Source organism: Natrix helvetica (assembly GCF_964273705.1).
Source record: "Natrix helvetica genome assembly, chromosome: 2".
Taxonomy (NCBI): domain Eukaryota; kingdom Metazoa; phylum Chordata; class Lepidosauria; order Squamata; family Natricidae; genus Natrix; species Natrix helvetica.
This window is the reverse complement of record NC_138552.1, coordinates 239,146,143-239,169,182: the sequence shown is the minus strand read 5'-3', so window position 1 is coordinate 239,169,182 and position 23,040 is coordinate 239,146,143.

The following is a 23,040-nucleotide window of genomic DNA, read 5'->3' as shown; positions in this document are numbered from 1 at the left end:
TCAGCTGAATTTGCCACATCCAATGAGATGAAGAAAGATTGTGTGCTAGCCCTAGTGCTGTTCAATCTGTTCTTTGCATATTGTCACTTGCGGTCTAGGCCCTGAAGTAGGGAGTTTACATTAGGTAGTAATTGGACAGCTCTCTGTTTCTTTGCCACTTCAATACATGAATGAGGTGCCTCTATGTTTAGTCAGGAAACTCTTTTTGCGGATATGTATGCCTCTGGCACGCAAGTTGGTGAACTATTGTACATTTGATGCAGAACAAATTCTTAGACATTGCTATCAGTCTGACAAGACTGAAGTACTTCATCAGCCCATACCAAATATTAAGCCAGTAGAAGCAAAATCATTGTTGATTATACCCAGCTGACAACTGTAAACAGCTTCAAATACTTGGAAGCATCATATTGAGCAATGAAACTTTGGAGAAATAATTTGACTCTGATCAACAAAGGTGGCCAGGCTCTGGGGAGGCTGCGTACTAGAATGCTTATTCAATACAATGCCCATACCGCCACAAAGCTGAAAGTCTATAGGGCTCTGGTTAACCCTTCTCTCCTATATACATGTGAGTCCTGGATTCTGTACCAATAACACATCAAACAACTGGGGAAACTTCACATGACCCCTCTCTGCTCCATCCTTGATATTCTTTGGCAAGGCTGTCTCCAAACTGGAGGTCTTGGATTGGTCAAAATCTTCCAGCATTGCATCTCTCATTATTGGGTCCCAGATGCAGTGGGTGAGATGTGCCATCAGAATGGATGACCACCCTGAATTGAAGAATAAAGATGAATCGGAATATTATAAGATCTGAGATAAATTTTATCGATGGTTGGAATATAAAAGGGAAAGCTCAAAATAGGCTAGGGCTAACTTTCATAGAATGGAGACTAGAATTACGTATGAAATGATAAATGCGAGAATATACAAGCTAAACACAAACCAACATGGCAGGAAATAGAATACTCTTTTATTTGTAAATATGGTATGGATCAAATGTTAAAAAATAGGGTAGCTACAATGTATAACTTGATATCTTAGCATGTATGGCATAGATTTTGCCAGGACGGTTTACATTGTGTCCAATGTTTTAATTTGTGTTTAATAAAAATATTTTCATAAAAAAAGAATGGATGACCACCATATGTCTCATCAATTGCTCTATGGTTTACTAGAGATTGGGAAGAAACATCAAGCTTGTCCATGCAAGCACTACAGAGATGCTGTGAAGGAAATCCTATACCACTATCACATCCAGCCAAGGGAAACAGAAACTGCAGCTGCTGAGAAAACCTGTTTTGAATACAAGTACCACCAAAAACATAGAAAACCATGAAAAGCATCACAGAATAACACCCACAGTTCTTATAACAATGGACTTCCAGTGCCTCCATTGCGCTAGAGTGCAGTTCCAAACTGGGACTGCAGAACTGCCTCCATGTCCACAGATGAACTGCATAACAGGATAACTTCTTTTAATCCAAAGGACTACTTTTATAATATTAGATTATGGAAGATGCCTTTGAAAGTTGTATTGATCACAATTTAGGGTCAAGACACACAATATTCCAGTTGGCAGAGGTGAAAGTTAAAACATGAAATCTCAGTTCATTTTTACTGGCCAGAAACACGTTTTATTCTGGAAAAGTTGTTGGGCCGGAATTGTTAAATCATATATCCTGTTCTTAGCAAAGAACTGAAAAAAGCAGTAATCTTTCTACTACACCCAGTCATCATTCATGATTATCACTTTATATTATATTTTGGATAGTTTGAGTAATGACTGACATATTACTTTGAATCAGTTCATACAAGAAAAAGCAACAGTTTGCTTATGTCATCATTATTCATGCTACTTACTTTTAGCATGTAATGACACTGTCCTTTTTTTAAAAGCCTCTTATTTCCCCAAAAAGAACTGTTGGCTGATGTAGGATTTATAAAGAGATTAAAGGCTTCACATCTCCATGTGAACAATTAAGGTAAAAACTGAATGAAGACTTGTCATGATAGAAACCAGATATCTCAGCTTGAAGACATTGTGTTCGGTTCAAAATTACTTTAGATGAGTTTGATCAAATGAAGTTGGCTTACTCGGAGAGCTAACTCAGCTTTTTCTGATTCCACACTAATCTGGGAGAATCTGGCTAAGTGGCATTTTTACACTCTCCTCCTGATCATCTAGAGGGATGTTTGATTGGATCACCCTGATCTCAGCAAGTTCTCTTTGAGGCTGGCAGCCTCATTTGCAGGTCACTTACAAACTGCTTTGAAAATAATGGTGACATTGAAATGCTCTGAGTTTTTTTTTACAAGTGAAATAAATGTTCTAAACTGAATGAATCTGAATAAATGTGCCATTAGCAATTTGCTGGGATATATGGTGGTAGCCACGTTTTAATCCCACTAAAATCAAAGGAACAGTTAATCATAAAGCCTAATTAACATAATGTGGAATCCACACCCTATGATTTAACTATTTATATAAGGTGAACACAGAGCCCTTTTCAAATTATTATCTGTCTATGAAGATATGAAAGTAAACAAGTAGAAGATAAGGCTACAAGTATAGTTCATGACTTCTACTTGACTATCAGGTCTAATTGGGATTTTGAAATGTGCTACTAAATTTCAAGATGGCTGTATTGCAGATTGAAAGAAGTTCAGAGATTAACTGTAGTGAGAAAAGAAAATGGGTCAATACTTTTAATTGTAATCAGCTTTTTTTAATGCTCATAAATTGCTTTAAAATAATATTTTAAAGTTTGAATGTTTACAGGACAAAAGCCTGAGAGATAAAAAGTATGAATTAGAAGGATTGCAATGAAAGCCCTTTGTTGTACAGAGGTATAAATAATATACTTTATCAATGGTCATATATAGAGAAGTTGTCTCTCTCCATAATAGACAGTCTGCTCTCTTCTAGATATGTTGTGACTACAACTCTCAGAATTCTGACTCTATTAGGGGAAGATGATCCAGGAGATATGATTCAGTTCACAATTTTATCCTCTTAGAAGGAAAGTTAGACATTTATATTTTGTACATAGTCTTTGTTGATATTTATTGTGTTCCTTGTTTACAATATCTATTTTGGGATGGAGGGTTGACTAGATAGTATTATAGGGAAAAATAGTCTGAAAACAATAAAAAATATGCTCTCTCTCCAGTCACAGTTGTGTAGTTTTAAAAAGCATATACATTTTAATATCGCAAAGAAGTTCACTTTATAGAATTCAGGGTGGGGGTTTCTATTCCTGTGGATTATGCAGCTCTTATGGCTACTGTACTGGGAATATGCTAAGTATCATTGACACTTTCAGTTTCAAGTACCTTGAAGTTCAGCCTCCTTTTCAGAGTGTGTAGCTTTTCAGGACAACTATCCATACTGCCATCTTCATGAAATTGCCCCTGGATGATCTTACTATTTTCCGGAATAAATTGGCAATCCATTGATTTCAAACCATCTATATAATGCTGTATTGTACTATTGTCCTTGTATGCCAGAAGAATGAAACATCTGGTATATGCCTGTCAGATTGATTCTTTCAGTCTGATTTTACTGCAATGCATAATGCTTAAACACATTTCATAAATAAATGTAAAATAATTCAACTGAGAATATTCCTGTCAGAGTTACTGAAGTCAGTAGAAGTTTAGTCATACCGTCTGATCTTCAAGGACTGGCTCAACAAAAATACATTTGAGAATGTTCATCCATGAACAACCTAGGTTGGACATGGCCTTTTGATTTTAGCAGTCCAGTTCTGAGTCTTCTTTCTAATTGGCTCCTTTATTGTTAATTTTTAATCAGATGGTTAGGATTGCTTTTAATACTTCCTTGTGGATTTATTGTGATGGTTTGTTTCAATACTTTCTAGTTCTAATTCTAGTTACATCTATTAGTTTGATTAATTGTAATGTTAAACACCTCCTTTGAGGGTGAAAACACATTGTAGAAATGACTGGTTACTGTATATAAAATAAATAATTATAAGGTGTAAGTCATATTACAGAATGGTTCTTTATCTTTACCCATGTCCTCACATGTCAGGACCACCTAGAGCTATTGTTTTGTGTTGTTGACATATGACTCAGCTGCCCTTCCCTGAGCAAAATTCACAGTAAGGCAGATTGAACTAACTGAATCAAAAATGACAATCCTAAAAATAATTCATGTCGTTATTATATTACACTTGATGCATGGTCTTCATTCCTTTATATCTTCCTGCATTCTGCTGTGAAAGATAGCTTGATGATGTCATTTCATACTCATAGTATTAGGCTAAAACACAAAGATACATACAAAAGGTAATGTGATCATTTGTATTTTTGCAGTGCCCTTTCTATTATTTGATTTCATGGATTGTCAGCATTTACTGTAGTATGTTATCAATCCATTAGAATGAGGAGAGGGAGGAGGGAGAAGGGGAAAATATGTTCAAGGAGAGTTGTAAGAAACAGAAAGGGGGATGGCTTCTGAAATCTACTTGGTAGAAGTAGATAGCTCTATCCAGAAAGGATCCAGACCAGTCTCATGAATTCACAGAGGGAGGAGGTGACTCAAAAGAACTAGTTAGCCTGTGTAGAGGTCAGTTCATTGCTTTATAGCATACTTCTTTGATTGGCTCCGGTGTGCTGTGATCATAATACTTTGTATTAAAAAAAACATAAGTCACAGTTTGTCTTTGGCTAGTCAATATCTCATGGTGCAACCTATCTCCCAGGGGCAAATGGAGGCACATGATGTATGTAGATGAGCTTCTGAAGAAAAAAGACACGGTATGAATGCAATGAACAAACAAATCGGCTTTATTTGCATGCATACTACCAAGCACATATATAGGTATATCCTTAAGATTTTCCTTTCCTTGTTAGTGTACTGAAAAATGATTCATATGTGTGGAATGCAAAGAGATTTAAACCCTTATGAGGACTAATTCTATCAATACTGGATTGAAGGATTGATGCCTCTGTTGTGCCACGAATTGCTTAAGTGGTGAGAAAGTGCTGGGTATATGCTGGACACATAGTCCCATTGTTTTGAGGTTACTGGATTTTTCCTTCTGTCAATGGCATGTCAGTCTTGTCAGGCATATTTAATTGGTTTATAATAGTGATGTGTGTTTTGTCTTGGATAAAGCACATACACGGTACATAGCTCTTTTCTTACTCACCCATCCCAATGTGTTATACCAGACTTCATATCTATGTTACAACTGTTATTAATAATATATGGTTGCACAAGCCCATGTATGCATATAAATATGGAAATAGTATGTAGGAGAGATTTAAAGAAATATAATAATTGCAACAGTGCAACATGTATGTGGTAGAAAGCTGATTCAATTCAAAATAATCAGGGATTCATTCACGCTGCTACAAATACTTAGTCTTAATTTTTCTTTTTTTAACTGGCCCTACAAATGCCATTGCGTCTATGTAAGACATACCCCATAAAAGCACCCATATAAAACATTTCAGTTCTAAATAAAGCTGCATGTAAATTGAGATCCCAATGTCCTTTTTGTGTTTATTCAGTGTTTATTATATTTTAGGAAAATTACTTGAGCTATGCATAGACAAATTAGTCCAGTTATTTTACTAGCTTTAAAGAATTTGTAAAAAAATGAAGTGTAGTGATCACTTTAAGTCCAATTTTTCTTATATAAAATAGGCATTTTGTAGTTTAGTTCTATAGACATCTTTGACTGATATGATCCATTCCTCCATAAAATAATCCTGTCTAAGGTTTTATTATCCTAGAATTCTATTGTTTCACTTGATGCATATTTTTAAACCAGTGTATTTTTACTGAAATGCCAAACTTATTTTTTTGAACATAGATTAAACTTATCCCAGACATTGGGCCTTTCCCTGGATCTATAACTCTGATCTCTAATAAAATGTTGCATGTATGAAAAACATAATCAGAATAAATTATAAAAGATACATGAGTTTTTGCAAATTATTGAAACAAGAAGTATCCATTTGCCACCCTTATTATTTATGATGAAAGAACTGGTAGAAATAAGTGCATTGATCAAAAACAGATCAAACAATACACTCCATAAATTGAATTCAGTTGTCAGACACCTCTAATGGAAAGATAAATTTCAGTTTACTAAATCTATCATTTCTGTTAGATTACCATGTTTATGGTAACAATGAAAGGGAGAGGTCCTTCATTCGAGATGGCATGCTGCATAATCATAGTGCCTCCCCCAGAGAACTCATACAATACAATACAATACAATACAATACAATACAATACAATACAATACAATACAATACAATACAATAGTAGAGTTGGAAGGGACCTTGGAGGTCTTCTAGTCCAACCCCCTGCCTAGGCAGGAAACCCTATACCGTTTCAGACAGATGGCTTTCCAACATCTTCTTAAAGACTTCCAGTGTTGGGGCATCCACAACTTCTGGAGGCAAGCTGTTCCACTGATTAATTGTTCTAACTGTCAGGAAGTTTCTCCTCAGTTCTAAGTTGCTTCTCTCCTTGATTAGTTTCCACCCATTGCTTCTTGTTCTACCCTCAGGTGCCTTGGAGAATAGTTTGACTCCCTCTTCTTTGTGGCAACCCCTGAGATATTGGAACACTGCTATCATGTCTCCCCTAGTCCTTCTTTCTCTTAAGCTAAACATACCCAGTTCCTGCAACCGTTCTTCATATGTTTTAGTCTCCAGTCCCCTAATCATCTTTGTTGCTCTTCTCTGCACTCTTTCTAGAGTCTCCACATCTTTTCTACATCATGGCGGAAATTCTTCGGAAACTCTAAGGAAATTCTTCAGAGAAAAAGAAGCACCACATTCTGTTCCAGTGATCAGCAAGGCTAGAAAAGTTGCCTCCAAGTATTTTCCTCAAGTTCATTGAATTCATTGAAATGTTTTTGTACATTAGCTCAGGGACTTTTGTTACTTAGCAATGAAGAGAAGCTAAATTCAAATCCAACACTCAATCCTTCCAGCTTAGAGACCATATCAATCCATGGCCATACATTGAGGCATGTAATATTGACTTTGCCAATCTATTGCCTTCCATTTGTGTGGATCTATTTACCATCATTCTAACGTAGGATAGCTACAACTAGTTGAAGGTGATGAGTTGTTATCCAATACATACTGAGAGAAACAAAATGCTGAAGACTGATTTCACCCATTTTTAATTTGTTAAATTAAATACATATGTCCATGTGTCCATGTGTCCATGATTTCCTTCCTTCCTTCCTTCCTTCCTTCCTTCCTTCCTTCCTTCCTTCCTTCCTTCCTTCCTCTCAGAATCCAACCTTCTAATTTTAACAGCCCCGACTCAACTGATTCAAGTTCAGAACATCACTTAGTCTGCAATTTTCTATTTATTTAAGAAGGAGTAATATCTTTGAACATAGTGGCTCTTTTTTCTGAGGAACATCAGTGCACCATCAGTTAAAATTTAAATAATAGTTGTTAAAGATGAAGCCTTGCATGTGGCACTTTTGCTAGTCATCCACACACCCCAAAGATCCTATTCCCAAACTTTAATTTCTCTTTGAAATCACTTTCAGCTGAGTGGTGTCTCTGCCCTTGATCCCATTTTTTTAAAAAAAAATATAAGTTCTGCTTCAAGCAATGGAGTTGGTTGCCACTGTGGCATTATTTCTGTTTCCAAACCGTGGGCTTTTATCCAGTTAAAAAAATGCTTAAGAGAAAACATTTGGAATGACTGTCTTACTATGCTACAATATAGGATATGTTATACTTGATTCTAATTTGGTGTTAATGCCAATGGCAATGTGGCAGCAGGCCTTCCCCTCCTCCAAGGTTGCCATGTGCCTCTGGCATTGTCTGCTGAGTCTCTGAGCAAGTTGCCCAGGTAACCTAAGTGTTGGCACCAGCCCTGGTTGTTTTGTATTCGCTCTGCTCAGTAACACAGGCAGATATAATGTTTCCTTGCACAGCAGAAATGTAAAAGTTGACAGTCTTTTTATTAAGGCGACAGGTTAGAACCACTCTAGATACTGACTGAGAAGATCCTTCCTACATGGACTTTATTTCATTCTGTGATTCTTTTCTTCAGAAACACTCCTATGTCAAAGAGAATAAACTTGTTATTGGGCACCTGCCTAGCAAAATACTTATTTTTTTCATTCTAGCAGTAACATATTTCTATTGCTTTAAGGATATTAACATTATGTCTCTTGTAAAATATTTATCACACACTAACATAGCAATTATGCAATGAGTTATAGCATGCTTAGTTTCTGAATTTCTGGTGTATTGGTGTTCTTGTCATATAATTTATTCTTGAACATAGCACACTGCAAATTTCTCACACTTTTGGTATTTCCTACAATTTGCATTATTATTTTCAGTGTCGGATACCATCAACCTCATTCTCTTACATGCAAATCTAAGTTCTTATTTCCCTTTCTGCTTTTTATATGTATGTATGTACAGTACATACGTATGTATAGGTATAAACATATGTATATTCAAGTATATACATATGATGCACACAATTATATTTTTCTGTCAATTTTTCTCAGTTATTTTAGAAACCCTGCACTTCGTTCTTCATTTATATTGAAGAAGTGGTTTGACCAGATTAAATAGGGATTTGGAGAAACCAAATTTTTGCAACTCCACATAATTAATTATATTGCAATTATTGATACAGAATGTTATTTATAAAAGCCAACTGCAAAGTCACAGTTATACGGTATACACTAGTTCTGAATCTAGATTAAGTAATGGTTTTTAGTTTATACAGAGCCACTGAGTCAGTGGGTTAACTCTAACAATCCCAAGTGATCTAATACCCCACTCTTAAATCTGAATCTGCACCTTTGTTTAAGTTCCCAATTTTTGATTGAATCAGAGACACTAAAATAATCAGCTAATGGCTTTTCTTTTCATTCTTTTCTTTCAATTGTAATGTTTCAATATTGCAAGATGCCCCGATTGTATTGGAGTGAGCAGCCATAATAAACCTAATAAAATAATAACAATTCAGTGCAGGAATATAGATTGAGGAGCAGAATTTTGCATATAATTACATTTTTAGGACAGTCATGGAAGAAGAGTTTAATCAATCAATAATCAATGAACTTGTTTACAGTTTTTTAAATGATGGTTTATATATTTTAATGATTTTAAAGTATTGATATCATTTGATTCAATTTAGAGAGAATTGTTCTACTAAAAAAAGTCAGAGGTCACTTATTATGTGTTTTATGTATTTTTTATCACTTTTTAATTTTTCCTCCTACTCCCTTCTCCTTTTCACTTTGATGTTAGTTTATATTTTAATGTTTTTTTAAATAGTAAAGGTATTTTTTTAAAATAAAATAAACATGATTACAGTCATTTATGAATTCAAAAAAGAAGAAAGAAAATAACTTGTGAAATAGTAAATAAAATTGTAATATAAGTGCATTATTAGAAAAATTGAGGCAATCAAAGTATTGTGAAGGAGGGCTTTGAAGGGCACCAAATTGGTTGGACACCAGTATGAGAATTCAAATGAGTCTCTTTCTCCAATGAAAACACACTGATCTTCGAGATTGGAAAGCTTTAATGAGGCAGGAATCATTTCTGCACAAGCTGATTCTGGATGCATTGTTTGAAATAATTAATTCTTGATTAATTGAATTTGAACTTAATTTTAAATATATGGTTCTTATTTATTGTTTTAATGTTTTATATGGTAATTTTGATTGTATGACTCTAATCTGCCTAGAGTCGCTTTGGCAAGATGACCAACATAGAAATTTAATAATAAATAAATAAAAATTATATACTGCCGACATGGATTGTGAAACTCTGGAAGGTAAGAGGTGCAAGTGGCCTTTCCTTAGCTGAATTTGGGGGATGAAGATGTACTTAGAATGTCAGGTAGAATGGAACCAGCTTTGTTATATTTTATGGTAAAGGACATGACTAAGTTTAGCTCTCCATTATTTCCAACTCTGTTTGGGGTCAAAGGAACCTTTTTGAAAGAATGGCATCTCTAGATGGAAGTAGTGAGAAGAGCTCACCCAATCCAGCTTGGAAAACATGTAGCTCCATTCTCTCTCAATATATCACAAAGAAAATATGAGCAGCTATACATTTTTCAAAATTCTCACTAAACTGAGATTGAAGTAACATTGGCAGACAAGTTACAATTTTATAAGAAAATTGAACATGCCAAATATCATAGAGATTGATGCAAGTAGGCTGCGCTATACTTCCTTAAAACCTACTAAATGTCATCAATAGAGGATAACATGTGATGGCATTTGCAGTGGGAACTTAGTGGGAACAGCCATGCCAAAGTTCAGACACTGCAAAAGAAATGGCATTCACAAGAAATCATGACCCTTCATAAATAAGCTAGAGATCATTGTTAAAGGCCAAGGAGGCAACTTAGGGAATAACTTTCTGGTTTGTTCTTAGGGATAAATTATTTAGTAGGTCAAATCAGCTAGCAATACAGTTTGGAGAAGATCATTGTAATCAGGACGACAGACTGACAACAATCATGCATAGCTACAAGGAGTAAATAACACAATTACAAAAGCTCTCTATCTCATGTTCCCATCATCTGCTCAGATGCTACTATTGGGTTGACAGAGGTGGTCTGATTGCAATGCTGATTTGAAATCTTTTCTTGTTTCTGTTCACATACACATCAATAACTAGATGTATTATGTCATTTCTAAAAATAAAATAAATTGCTATATTAAAAATGTGACTACTCTGAAGCAAGTTTAAAATTGGAAAGTTAAGGAGATGATAATTGTTTCTTCTACTGGTAAAGCATTTGTTTTTTGGCATCAGCCATAGTCAAACTCATAATTTGGGTTTCAAATTTAGTAAGTGATCTATCATCCATGAGATTCAAAATATACAGAGTTGCTATTGCAAAAATATCCTTTCCATGTTTTAGAAAGAACAGTGCAAATACGTTGCCAGATAAATTAACATTTCTATAAAAAGACAGAAAGTGCCCTACAATATTCTATAACTCTTAACACATGTTAGTATTACTATTACTAACTTTAAGCTCCATGGAAAAGTGCAATCTATAAAATAAATTATAAAGAGCAATTCATAAGAACTCCACCTCACTTTACAATTTAAGAGTATGAGTTAAATTTGAATTATTTGTAAAAATAATAAAGGCGGGAAATAAACAAATAAACAAATGCATTGATTTCTAGTGCAGCAGGCCAGTGAATCACCTTTCAATATTCATGGCATTCTCTCCTACTCATCCTCATTTTTAACATCGTATACCTCCTACTCATATGATAAATAACCTGCTAAGTGGCAGTTATTATTGCCAATTTTTCCCCCTTTCTTTTCCAGAATGTCATTGATAATGTACATATTATTTGGAAAAACAACCAGCTTCAGAATTAACTTTCAGTCTAATTCCTTATTACCTAACTAGCCTACAAGTCAAATTCCCGGCACTGGATGAGGATATTATCAGTAGTTATTTAATTGTATTTTTCTAAATAATTGGTTTGTTGATATTTTTGTCCTTTTGGTATTTTAATAAAGTGAACTAATATCACACATTCACTTATCTTCACATGTTTAACAAGTATGCGTTCCCTGAACTATCTCCAGAAGTGTCAACTTCCAGAATTTTTATCAGTGATTAAACTACATGTTGAGGTTTACACTGAGATTTACAACCTGAAAAACATATTGAAAGAAACATATTAGCAACATGACAGTCCATTATTTAAAAAAATAATCAAAACTAGATATTATCCAAAATCACTGTATTAAAGCATCCTACTGGAGTATAGGTAAAGGTAATACCTGAACAGATCCAATGTGGTTCAATTAAAACTAACATGCTTTAATGAATATCATAATTATTTATTATTTATTTATTTAGTAAATGTCTATGCCATTCATCTCACTAACACAGTGACTCTGGGCAGCTCACAATATAATAAAAGGTTTAAAAGTACTAAAAACAATTAAAATTACAATAAAAAGATTAAAAGTCAAAATCCAAGATGATGAGTAGCCTGGGACAAGAATCTTCTTCATCTCATCAGCCACCCTCAATAGAGCAGGCTCAGGCCAAGCAGCAAAGTTTTTAGGCTCCTCCAGAAGCCAGGTGTGTGGGGGCAGATCTCACTACTGATGGGAGAATATTCCAAAGGTAGGAGAAAAGCCATAGCAGAAAAGGCTCCATGGACCCTGTCAGCTGAAATTCTTTGGTCGACAGGATCTGAAATAGGCCCTTTCCACTGGATAGAATAATCCTATCAGGGTAAGACGGTTTCTCAGGTACCTGGATCCATAATAGAGGAAGGTTAACATCAGTCCAATCATAAACTGACAATTGGAAAGCAGACATATACATTATTTGTCAAAGAAAGTTTTTCCTGTTTGGGGAAGATTTAGGAAATTAATTGAGTTTTGGGGGATTTAATTGATTTTGATCAACATAATTTTTGATTAAGACTTAAGTTCCATGGAGAACAATCTACTGTATTGTGCCCGAGGTTCCATTGAATGTATTTCACTGTCAGCAAATTCAGCCTGAAATAAAACTTTATGTAGATCTTTAGTCACTTTCAACTTTATGCCCCTTGTAAATGTGTGTGTTTTTACCCAATTAAAATACTTTATTTCTGCTGTTTTTAATACATTTCATACAGAAGATGAATGCTACAGCCCTATATGCAGCCTATGGGTTAATCCTGTGGAAGCTCTCTTGAGCAAGTCAAATTAGTGTTTTCCTTTCCTACATTCTTTCCCCATAGCTCTTAATTTCATTTTCATTGTTTCTTTATCATGAAAGGACTCCTTATCTGGGAACTATGTGGTCAGAGCTAAGAGGACTTGCCTCTTGCGCAAATCAAATCTATAAACCTTTCTGTCTTTTCAATCTTAAAGTACAAGATAAATGTGCCCTACTTGTGAAGGTGAAAATGCAATTTAACAGAAATTGGGTATATATAACATATTCTATTTTTAATGAAAATACTGGGAGTGGAGGGGTGGCGGTGTGAGGGGCGGACAATGAATTGGAAAGGCTATAACAAATTTTAGGTGACATTATAAAGATTAGCAGATTATAACTTTTGGTAGGCCTGTTGTACAATTGTAATTTAAGCTTCCTTTTTATTTGTCTGGTTTTAAACAATACTGGTGCCCATTAAAATTATTAAAATTGAAATTAAAATTTGCCTTGGTAACTTACAATCTCAGTAACAACATAAGCACAGGTGGAAGGAGAATTCTTTGCACCACATTATTTCAAGAATAATATGATGTGATATAATGCTAGTTCAAATGCTCTCCTTGTTAAAAAAGATCATCTTCATATTGAAAGGTTTTCCTGTCTTCCTTTGTTGGCTCTAAGAAGTCAGACATGCTCAAACATTCCACTTTTTCAGCCTCTTGAGAGCAACAGGAGCTTTGCCAAGTGTGAAATGTGTCTCTACATGAGATGCATTTCAGAGGTACTGTGCCTAAAATCCAGCCAGTTTTGTGGGTATATCCACAGTCTGGTGGGATTTTTTTAATTCTCTTTCTCTTTAAACAACAGAACTTCAAGCTTTATCTCATCTGACTTGTGAAATTCTCTTTGGTTTCAAAAAGAATACGCTCATGAGATAAAAGCCTGCTTTCTTATAAATCCAAAATCCAAAATGTTTCCTCCCAGGCAAGAACTTGTTTGGCAACTCACTGGATCCCTGCCAACGCCAAGCATTCTTTGTCTGAGTTGCCCAGCACCATTTTCCATTACAATAGTTACACTGTAGAAATGGTGCTGCCAACCTAGGAAGACACATAAACAGAAATAAGTCTAGCTATGTGAACACATTTATAATACTGATGCCTTAGGGATGTTCTAGTCCTCAGTTTATTTAATTGTGGGGACTGAGGGAACATCCCTAACCCTGTAATTGTCAAGAGAAAGTGCCTTAAGCAAAGACTCTTGGAAAGGCAAACCATTAATTCTTCAGCATCTGTGCCAGTATGTGGATAGGCATTGGGCTTGTCAGATTTGTAAAGTCTGAAGGTATAACTTTAATAACAAAAGTATAGTGCAAAGACTGTCAAGCCCATAATCTTTTGTATTTCACCACCCACTGGGAGTTTAGAATTAGCAAGCATTTGGAGGACAGGTATCAAATGTAATTACATTTGGAAGACAGGGTAGCAAAGGTCAATATGTAAGTGTAGATGTAATCTCAATTGTCTGAAAAAACATACTTTTCTGAGGAAGTTGTTCTTTGCTACGAGATCAATTGGCATTTTAATAAGTGACACTGGAGTGCTTATTCAGTTGCTGTGAGAACTAGGCCTCTCCTGGAGGAGAAAGCTATTGACAGAAGGGACACAATGCCTCTCATTTGCCTGCTGCAGGACAAATCAGATAAGATGTGGGGAAGGTGTGGAGTACAGTTGAATGTTGTGTCATAATCTTCCTTCTTTTCCTCAAGGCCCATTAACCAAAGCTGATTTTAAAAATAAAAAGAGGTTTGAGCTAGTTTTCTAATTTTAGGGAAAGATAGAAATTGTAGTAGAATTGTCTACAGGAAATTCTTTTCCCTATACTTACTGTTTTGGAACCAGATTAATAAGGTCTTGTGACATCTTGTAACAAGGCTAGGTTACCTACAATCCGCAATCCCAAAGCTCCATGCAGATTTCAGTCATCTAATCCGCCTCCAATCATACCACTGAATTTTATCAGTGCAAGTGTAGAAAATCAATAATGCAATTTCCTGCAATTTTGAAGCAGAAAACATATAAAAACTGCATTTAAATTCCCAAAATAATTTAATCTTGTTTGGCTGTTGAGGTTGTTTTTAAACAAAACCCCTAAATCCGCAAACCAGAAAAAAGAAAAAGCAGATATACAAGATATAAGTCTACTCTACCCACTTTGCATTATTACATCCAAACTGGCAGAAAACTAGTTGGCTGGACCGACTGGACTACTTCTGGCTTGTAAGCAAGAAACAAGATGTGCTTTGAAGGTAGATGAAAATGCACAGTGACATCACTGCACACATCCCAATCTGAAGAGTTGCCATAACATGGCCATATAAAGGAGGAGCTTGAGCAATGATGGTATTGCAGAGTTTTCCATTTGCTGCAGACACCCCTAGGAGACATCATCTGCATACCTCACAATATGTAAAGTTGGATTTGTATTCAATATAACACAAACATAAGAATCAGTATACACAAAGTTGATATATGTTGAAAATGTACATTGAAATTGGAGGTTCATGGTCAAAAGAGAAATTCACACTGCTGTGTAATAGATACATTTCCTGTGATTGCTCAGAATGCAGCAGGTGCAATATCAATACTGTAATTTAATAAAATGAGCCATCTAGAGCTCAATGTGTTCATACATCATACTAAATCATAATTTTGTCAACTACAGTTTATAAATGAGAAATAAGTTACACTCACTAGTAAGGATAATATGCTGTAATGACAAGGTTTTGACTAATTCTTGGTACATTATCTCTTTTTATTCCTTCCAACCCAATAGAAAGTTTGAGATAAATTATGAAAAGAATCTCAGAATTCTGTCCATCAGCAAAATAATTATCAAGAAACAAAACAGAATTTGATATTGTATGAGAGGCTGGCTAATGTTCCCCTCAAAAAACCCTGAGATTGAAAATGGGCTAGATTTGGCCTAAGGCTGCAAAGAAAAAAAAATCCAGACCTCTGCCTCTCCATCTCTATTGGAGAGAGAAATACACTGGAATGTTAATGATTGCTCAATTGTAAGGTCCTTTCAGCTTCTCTTGAGGTCACATGGTCTGCAAGAATCCAGGTGAAGCATAAAGGGGGGAAATAGGTGGGGAGCTGCTGTAGAATTCTACAGATGATCTTCAAAACTGGGTCATATATAGCTTTTGGGGGTGAGAGTTAACTTTGAACTGAAGTCAAATGACCAATTATATAATCTTATTAACATGAGAAAAGTATATATCAGTATAATCAGATACTGATTTCAAAGAGCCTGAAACTGTGTCCCTGTTAGGGCTTCTTCACCAAAACATAATTCACCCACACACACCTTCCAGTGATTTTTGCCAATAAGGACTGTGGCAAATGTAAGGAAGGGAGCCCAAATAATTGTACTGTATGTGTTCTGTCCTTGTGCCACTCCTCCAGCGATTGAGAGAATAGTATACATTTGTACTGAGTTACAAAATGCACATAGAAGCTTATCAAGGTTTTAAATGTGAGAAACTTACATAAAAAAGGAAGAACATCTGAGAAGAGGATTCTTTATCTTCCTGCTATGGTTTTACCTGATCTTTTATGCTTCATTGGCTGCTGAATCAATTGTTATTTAATGAATTTCTGTCCCTGGAGTGCTTAAGTCTTGGCAATTCAGCCCCCAAGATTTAAGGCTAGATCTCCTTAACATCCTGTGTTGCATTGTCTCTTCAGCACTTTTGCTTGGAAATTGGCATGGGCAAATGAGCTGAATAGCTTCATCTTTTGCTCTTAAATCTTTCAACGCCTATGTTGCTACACACATTCTTTTCACTGTTATTTATCAGGTCTTTTTTTTTCAACCACAGCTACATGATAGGGGATATCTGAAAGTGCAGGGCTAAAATAATCTTTCAAAACAGGTTTAAAATAGATAGTTAGGCTCATATTAAAGGCAACCTCAAAACAAAATCTGCAGTACCAGTTTTTAACGTCCAATGCCTCTAAAGTTGGTGCAAATAACAGCTTCCTGATTCCCTTCCATAAATTATAATGCATAAATGCTTGTTTCATCATTTGAATCACCAAAATAACCTGCTATCACTGCAACCAATACAAAAATATTGTGCATTCATTCCCACTTGTCTTTGTCCATAAAATTGTCACATAGGAGTAATATCAATGTAAGAAATCTGACAAACCATATGTGAAAATGCTCTCTTATTTTTTTTTTCACAAATGAAAACTCCATTCCATATATGGCATGCAGCATTTCTACTTATCTGTGGTAGGAAGGGGAAGAACAGCAAATTTTAAACTAGCCAGGGAAAAATTCCCCCTGCTAATGTCAAAATAGATTAGAAATGGAAATAATAAATGCCAATCTTTCAAGTTTCTTAAATTACAAAATTTAAGAAGAAACCAATTCTACAATGTTGTATCTACCTCATAATAGTCTGAAATAGTCTTTTGTTTGCAAGCCTATATTTATAGAATTGATTTATATTTACTATTATTGCATTCACTGATTTTTTTCCCATTCAAACTCCCCTTCTGGCTTACTTTAGTTCCTTTGTATCTGCAGTTGTGTGTACGCTGGACCGAATCTATATGAATAATCTATATTCTGTGTATTGTGAACAGTGTACATAGAATATATATACAATGGAGGTCACAAACTAGATTATGGCAACATGTTCTCAAGTTGGGATACATTGTTATTAGCTCTTTCTCATAGATGGATCACTCATTGCTGGTCTTGGAGTTTTCCAGGTTGTATTCTGCTACAGTGGAGAAGGAGCTGTTTAATCATCCACCCCGATGCTTGATGGACCCAGTGAGGATCCAAATGGAATTTGGGATAGTTCCTAAAGCATTGGTACATGCTTCAAAGACATATTAATCACTGCTTGGAATGAGGAAGCAATAATGGCCTTCAATAGCCATCATGACTATGCAAACACACTGTGCAGATTGATCCTGAACATCCCCCAGCTCTCAGAGGAACTCCCCTGGCTCTCAGAAGATCTCCAGGAGATGAAACAGTGTAAGAGATGTCTGTAACACCACTGAAAAAGACCATCAATCCAACTAGGCACAGGTAAGATTGTATATTAAAGACTACATTGTAGCAATAAAAGTGGAAAATACATCTATTTCTCCATACTTATTGCATCTGCAGGTAACCACTTAGCAACCATGTTTTGGGTGACTCGATCCCTTCTGTGTAAGGAGAAGTCAGGGGAGTTTCTGAAATGTTTCTGTAAAGATTGTGTTGCGCATTTGTCAGATAAATTTGCTCAAATTCACTTGGAGCTGACCTCTGGCTGTGCTGGTCCAACGAAGATGATAAGAACCTAGTCTTGTCAAGATATCTGTCCTCTGTACCAGCCAAAGATTCTGGAGAAGTAAACAATCTTTGGGACTATAAACTGTGCTATCTGTGTGTGGGGGGGGGGGGGTGAAACCCGCAGCTATTATCAAAGCAGTGGTGAATGCTTTATATTGAAAAAGAACAGTTCTGCCTCCTTAAAGGAGGCAATGATCTGCTGCCTTTACAAGAGAGCATATTTTGATCCAGCAGCACTTAACAATTTTTGTCCAGTCTTCAACCTTTGGGAGAAAGTTGTTGAGTAGATGATAGGCCTTTGGCTTCAAAGGACTGTGGAGGAAGCAAATTATGTGGATCCATTGCAATCTGGTTCCAGGCCTAAGACAACATTGATCACACTTGTGGATGACATCTGGAAAGCCCAGAATGAGAGTAATCTATCCATTTGGGTGATCTTTGATCTCTCAATAGCTTTTTATATCATCAATTATGATATGGGGGAGATTGAGAAGATAGAGAGTGGGGATCATGGTTCCTCAGTTGTTCTCTTCCTTCCTCTGTGTCAGTTTCAGTCCTTCCTGTTGTGGAGGGGGGTAAGAGACAGGTTCAGGTATGGGCTTCTGGTTTGTGGGATGCCAACTTTCTCCCTGCTTCTATTTAACATTTACATGAAACTATTGGATGAGGTCATTTGTTGACAAAGGGTAATAAGTATGAGTATTCTGAAAACAGTCTAATATAAATTTCTGCTCCAGGTCATTCAAGTGGTGTGATTCAAGGGCTTTTCTAGGGTCTGATATCTATATGGGTTTGTAAGGGAAAGAACCAGTCTTGACTCAACTTTTGTGTATTAATTGTGCCTATTCCTGCTTAGTCTCTTCTCACAGTCTCTCATGCCTAAGCCACCTCCTATTTGGAATACTGCAACGTTCTGCATATGGGGTTGAAAATTATTTAGAAGCTTCAGCTGGACCTAGTTGCAGTTATATTATTTGGTGCATCATAATACACATACATAACATGGATATATAAGCTGTGCTGATTCCCATTGGGCTTCTGAGTGCAATTCAAGGTGCTGGTTATCATCTTTAAGGCCCTACATATCATGAGACTAGATTACTTGCAGAGCTTCTTATTCCTGGTATGTTATGGTCATCCCACTGGGGAAAGGGGGCAATGATGCCAGTAGGCAAGCTCTTTTTCCTTTATTTTGGGAGTTTTTCTTGAATGATGTAGGAGAAAGGTTAGGATGTTTAGGTATCCTATGTCTATTCCAAGACATGTGTTATTTATTTTATTTTCAAGGAAATCACAGGAAATCATACACTGTTAATTATTGTTGACTAATAAATGTTGACATTGAGATTTAGGGAAATAACTCTGAAGGTTATAAAAAGAAAGATTATAGCTTATCCATCCATGACCTAAACCACTAAACTGAATAGAGTGTGCAGTTCAGACTGAATGGAAGCAAGAGTCCCTTGTAGCTAAAAAGTTAGAAATGAGATTCCCTATCTCCTCTCCTCTCTCCCTCTCCCCCTCTTTCCCCCTCCACACACAAACACACACCTCTGGGATGTCTTGCATTTGCTCTCTCCTCCTCAGGCCCAAATGCATTGCATTTATAGTTCTGCTATAGTTCTGCTAGGAAGAAGGGAATAATTTTTGAAAGATAACTTGAATTTCAAACAGGAAGTCACTGAAAACTCTTTTTTTTTTGCCTTGGGCAGCAAGTTGTTCACAGCCTGATTGAACACACTTGATTGACCCAAACATATCCTTCCCAACCAGTCCGATTTGTTTGGACTATAACTTCCAAAATTCCCAGACAGCATGGGAATCCATTTGAAGGGGGCAAGTTGGAATTAGGATTGTAATAGTAGTAACAACAATAAGAACAATTCCCTTCATATTCAAAGTCTTTAACATGACCTAAATGCCATTCGGAGAAGTAGATGAAATGTTGCAATCATTACTCCCTGCTATTTTAATAATATTTATATAGTTACTTTCTAATGAAAGTGGGTTTTTTCAAAGTAAAACATTCATTTTAAGGATTTTAGAAGAATGTCAGATCTGAAATGTTTATGTAGCAACAAGCCTCTGAATAAACTGAGGCTTGGCAATAAACCTCTAAAATATGAAGCACTTCATTAATGTAATTGTAAGTAAATTCCTGTCTCTGGCATTTCAGTACAAGGGAAGTAGAAGTTTCATGAATTGTTTCCACATGGGCTTTAAAAAGACTTCATTATTGTAGAAATGAGACAGTCAACAATTCTAGGACTGAAAGGTTTGGTTAGTTTCAATCAATTCAAAGAATCTTGGAACTGTATCTCAACATTGTTCTCGTTGTGATGGGCCATTACTCAGTTTTGAATGTCTTAGATGGCATATGGTTATGTTGTCATCATCAGAACTGTACATAAGAGAGACTGCAGTGGTTAGCTCTTTTTTTTTTTAGTGAGCATGAGCTTTGATACCCATCTGGTAAAGAACCACAATGGTTCTTTAAAGAATTGTTAAAGATATTCCCTTGGAAAATAAATGAGGAACAGAGCTTTTAAGTACAAATTAACAAGAGAGGCCAAAGGATGAAAGACATAATCAAGTAATGACCTCATTATTTTCTTCCTGCTTTATTTGTAATTTAAATCATAAAAAACATATGCATTAATGTTTACATTATCTAAATGAAAGTAAATGTTATATATCAGTGGCTCAAGATCAAGTAAATTTCAACAGAGCTAGGGGGGCTAATTGTAGGGCTATAGTGGAATCTTCAAAATAAAATTCTGTAGTAAAATTTGATGAATGAAATATTTTGGATGCCCTGGAAGTAACTGAAGTTTCTCCTTGCAGTTGTAGCTATTAGTATTGTCATGAAGACCTCCTCTTCTTCAAAGTTTGCTAACAATCATTGGCCGTGATATTTGAGGATTGGCTGAAAGCTGCATTAAATGGACTTGTTTCCCAAACAATGGCTTTAATTTTTTAACAGCTGCTACTTCTTGTTGTTTTAAGAAGCATGCACAGAGGGTTGAGTAGCAACACTCCGTTCAGTTTTGTATGGGATTCCCTTGTGTCTTTGCATTCAGGATTTGAAACTGAAAAGCAAAATGATGAGTATTAGATCTAATGCAATATATCCTCACAAATATGTTCCATACACCTTCTTTAGATGATAGAACAAAACAAAAACATGAGTTTTACTGTGTGTGAATATGCCTGCTTGTTACTATTGGCGCTTTTCCAAGAGCATGAGTAAAAAATAGCATGAGTTGTGGATCGACAATTTGTTATCAACAAACATTATTTCCATGTCATCTGCAAAGTATTTCCAAGCACACTTAATCAGAGAGTGTCCCCATGAACTAATTTGCAACAAACTAGGAGATCAATCTCTGCTTATTTATTAATGTATATCCAATATGCTCCCAGATATGGTACCTTCCCTTGGTTTCCCTGTGCCTACAATGATATTATAGTGTGTCCTCAAGAAGGAGCAGGTGGTATTCTAGAAAAAAAGTGTGTTGCACCTGTTTATGTCTCCTGTAGAGACATAATTGTTGATGACCTTCATATTAACTTGCTAGCCCAAACTCTTACCTAAAAATAAAAACACATAACCATCTGTCCCCACTTGTTTCTACTCATCCTATCAGATGCAGCACAAAGGGAATACTCCAGGTCCCATCAACTAGGGACTGCCATCTGGTAGGCTTTTGGAATAGTGTGCTTTTGGAATATCATCCTTCCAGATAGCAGACTGGCGCCAGCCCCACTAGCCTTTCATAAGGCCTTGAAAACCTGTTCCTATGTCCAAGCCTGGGTATGTGATGGAGCCTATCTCCTGGCTATGTTAGTACTGATTTTATGTTTCCCAGCTGTTGTGTGTTTTTATTATTGTGTTATACATGTTTTACCTACTTTATTGTAAGCTGTGTGTGGATGGCTATATAAATCAATGAAAGCAATAAATAGTCTGATAGCATGTGTACTCGGGATTCAAATAAACAGAATGTAAATGTTATCTTAATTATATGTACACAAACAAATCCATCCTGCTATTCCTTTTAGAGGTAAACAATATTATGGAAAGCACATTCTGAATCCACAACTCATGGTTGAGGAGATGTAGATAAAGGTATGCTTGCAAGACTGTCTCTAGTTTAGAGCTTCTAACAGTATGACCATGTTTGGGATAAAACTGGCCTTTGGTTTTGTTTGTAGCATACTAGCCAAAATGGACTAACCTGAACATAAAGAAGGAATCTACATGTGATACTAACAAACCAAAGCTGGTAAATCGAGTTTATATCTTCTCTATATCACTAAAAGGTGTTATGTGAAAATCAGAATCTTAAGTTTGAAAATATAATCCAGGATAATTTCCTAGAAGTTGCATCATAGGTGTATGGTATATACTGTATGTATATATACAGAATTGGCATCTAATAAGATTTTTGAAAGGCAGGACCGGATTTTACAATTCTCCCTTTCCTGACATTTTCCTTCACCTTCAATTCAGTGACTTTTTCTTTCAGCCCAGTGTGGACCATTGTCACTTTTCATGCCGCTAACTGATTTCTTAAGAATAAACACAATAAGGAACCAATTTCTGAAGAGCAAAGGCCTGTGATATGCAGAAAATGTTTGGGACAAAAGAAAGCCTGTGTCAGTAGCATTCTTTGATTTGGTGATTCAGGGCTGAGGCTACAATTTCCAGAAATTTCAGCCAGCAAAACAGCTTGCCCACCCTCAGCATTAATGTATCTTTACAATTATAAAAATAATTAGGGGGCAGTGCTTTGTCACAGCCAAGAGAGTTAAACCACTTGGGCTTGAATATGCCTTATCCTTAACTTTTTCCATAGATAATATTTTGAGTCCAAAATGTCTTCATTACACATATTTCTCAGTCATGATTCTACCAAAGGTAGATGAAATAACCTCAGCATAATTGGAAGGCAGAAGAGATCCTAAGAATGATATTC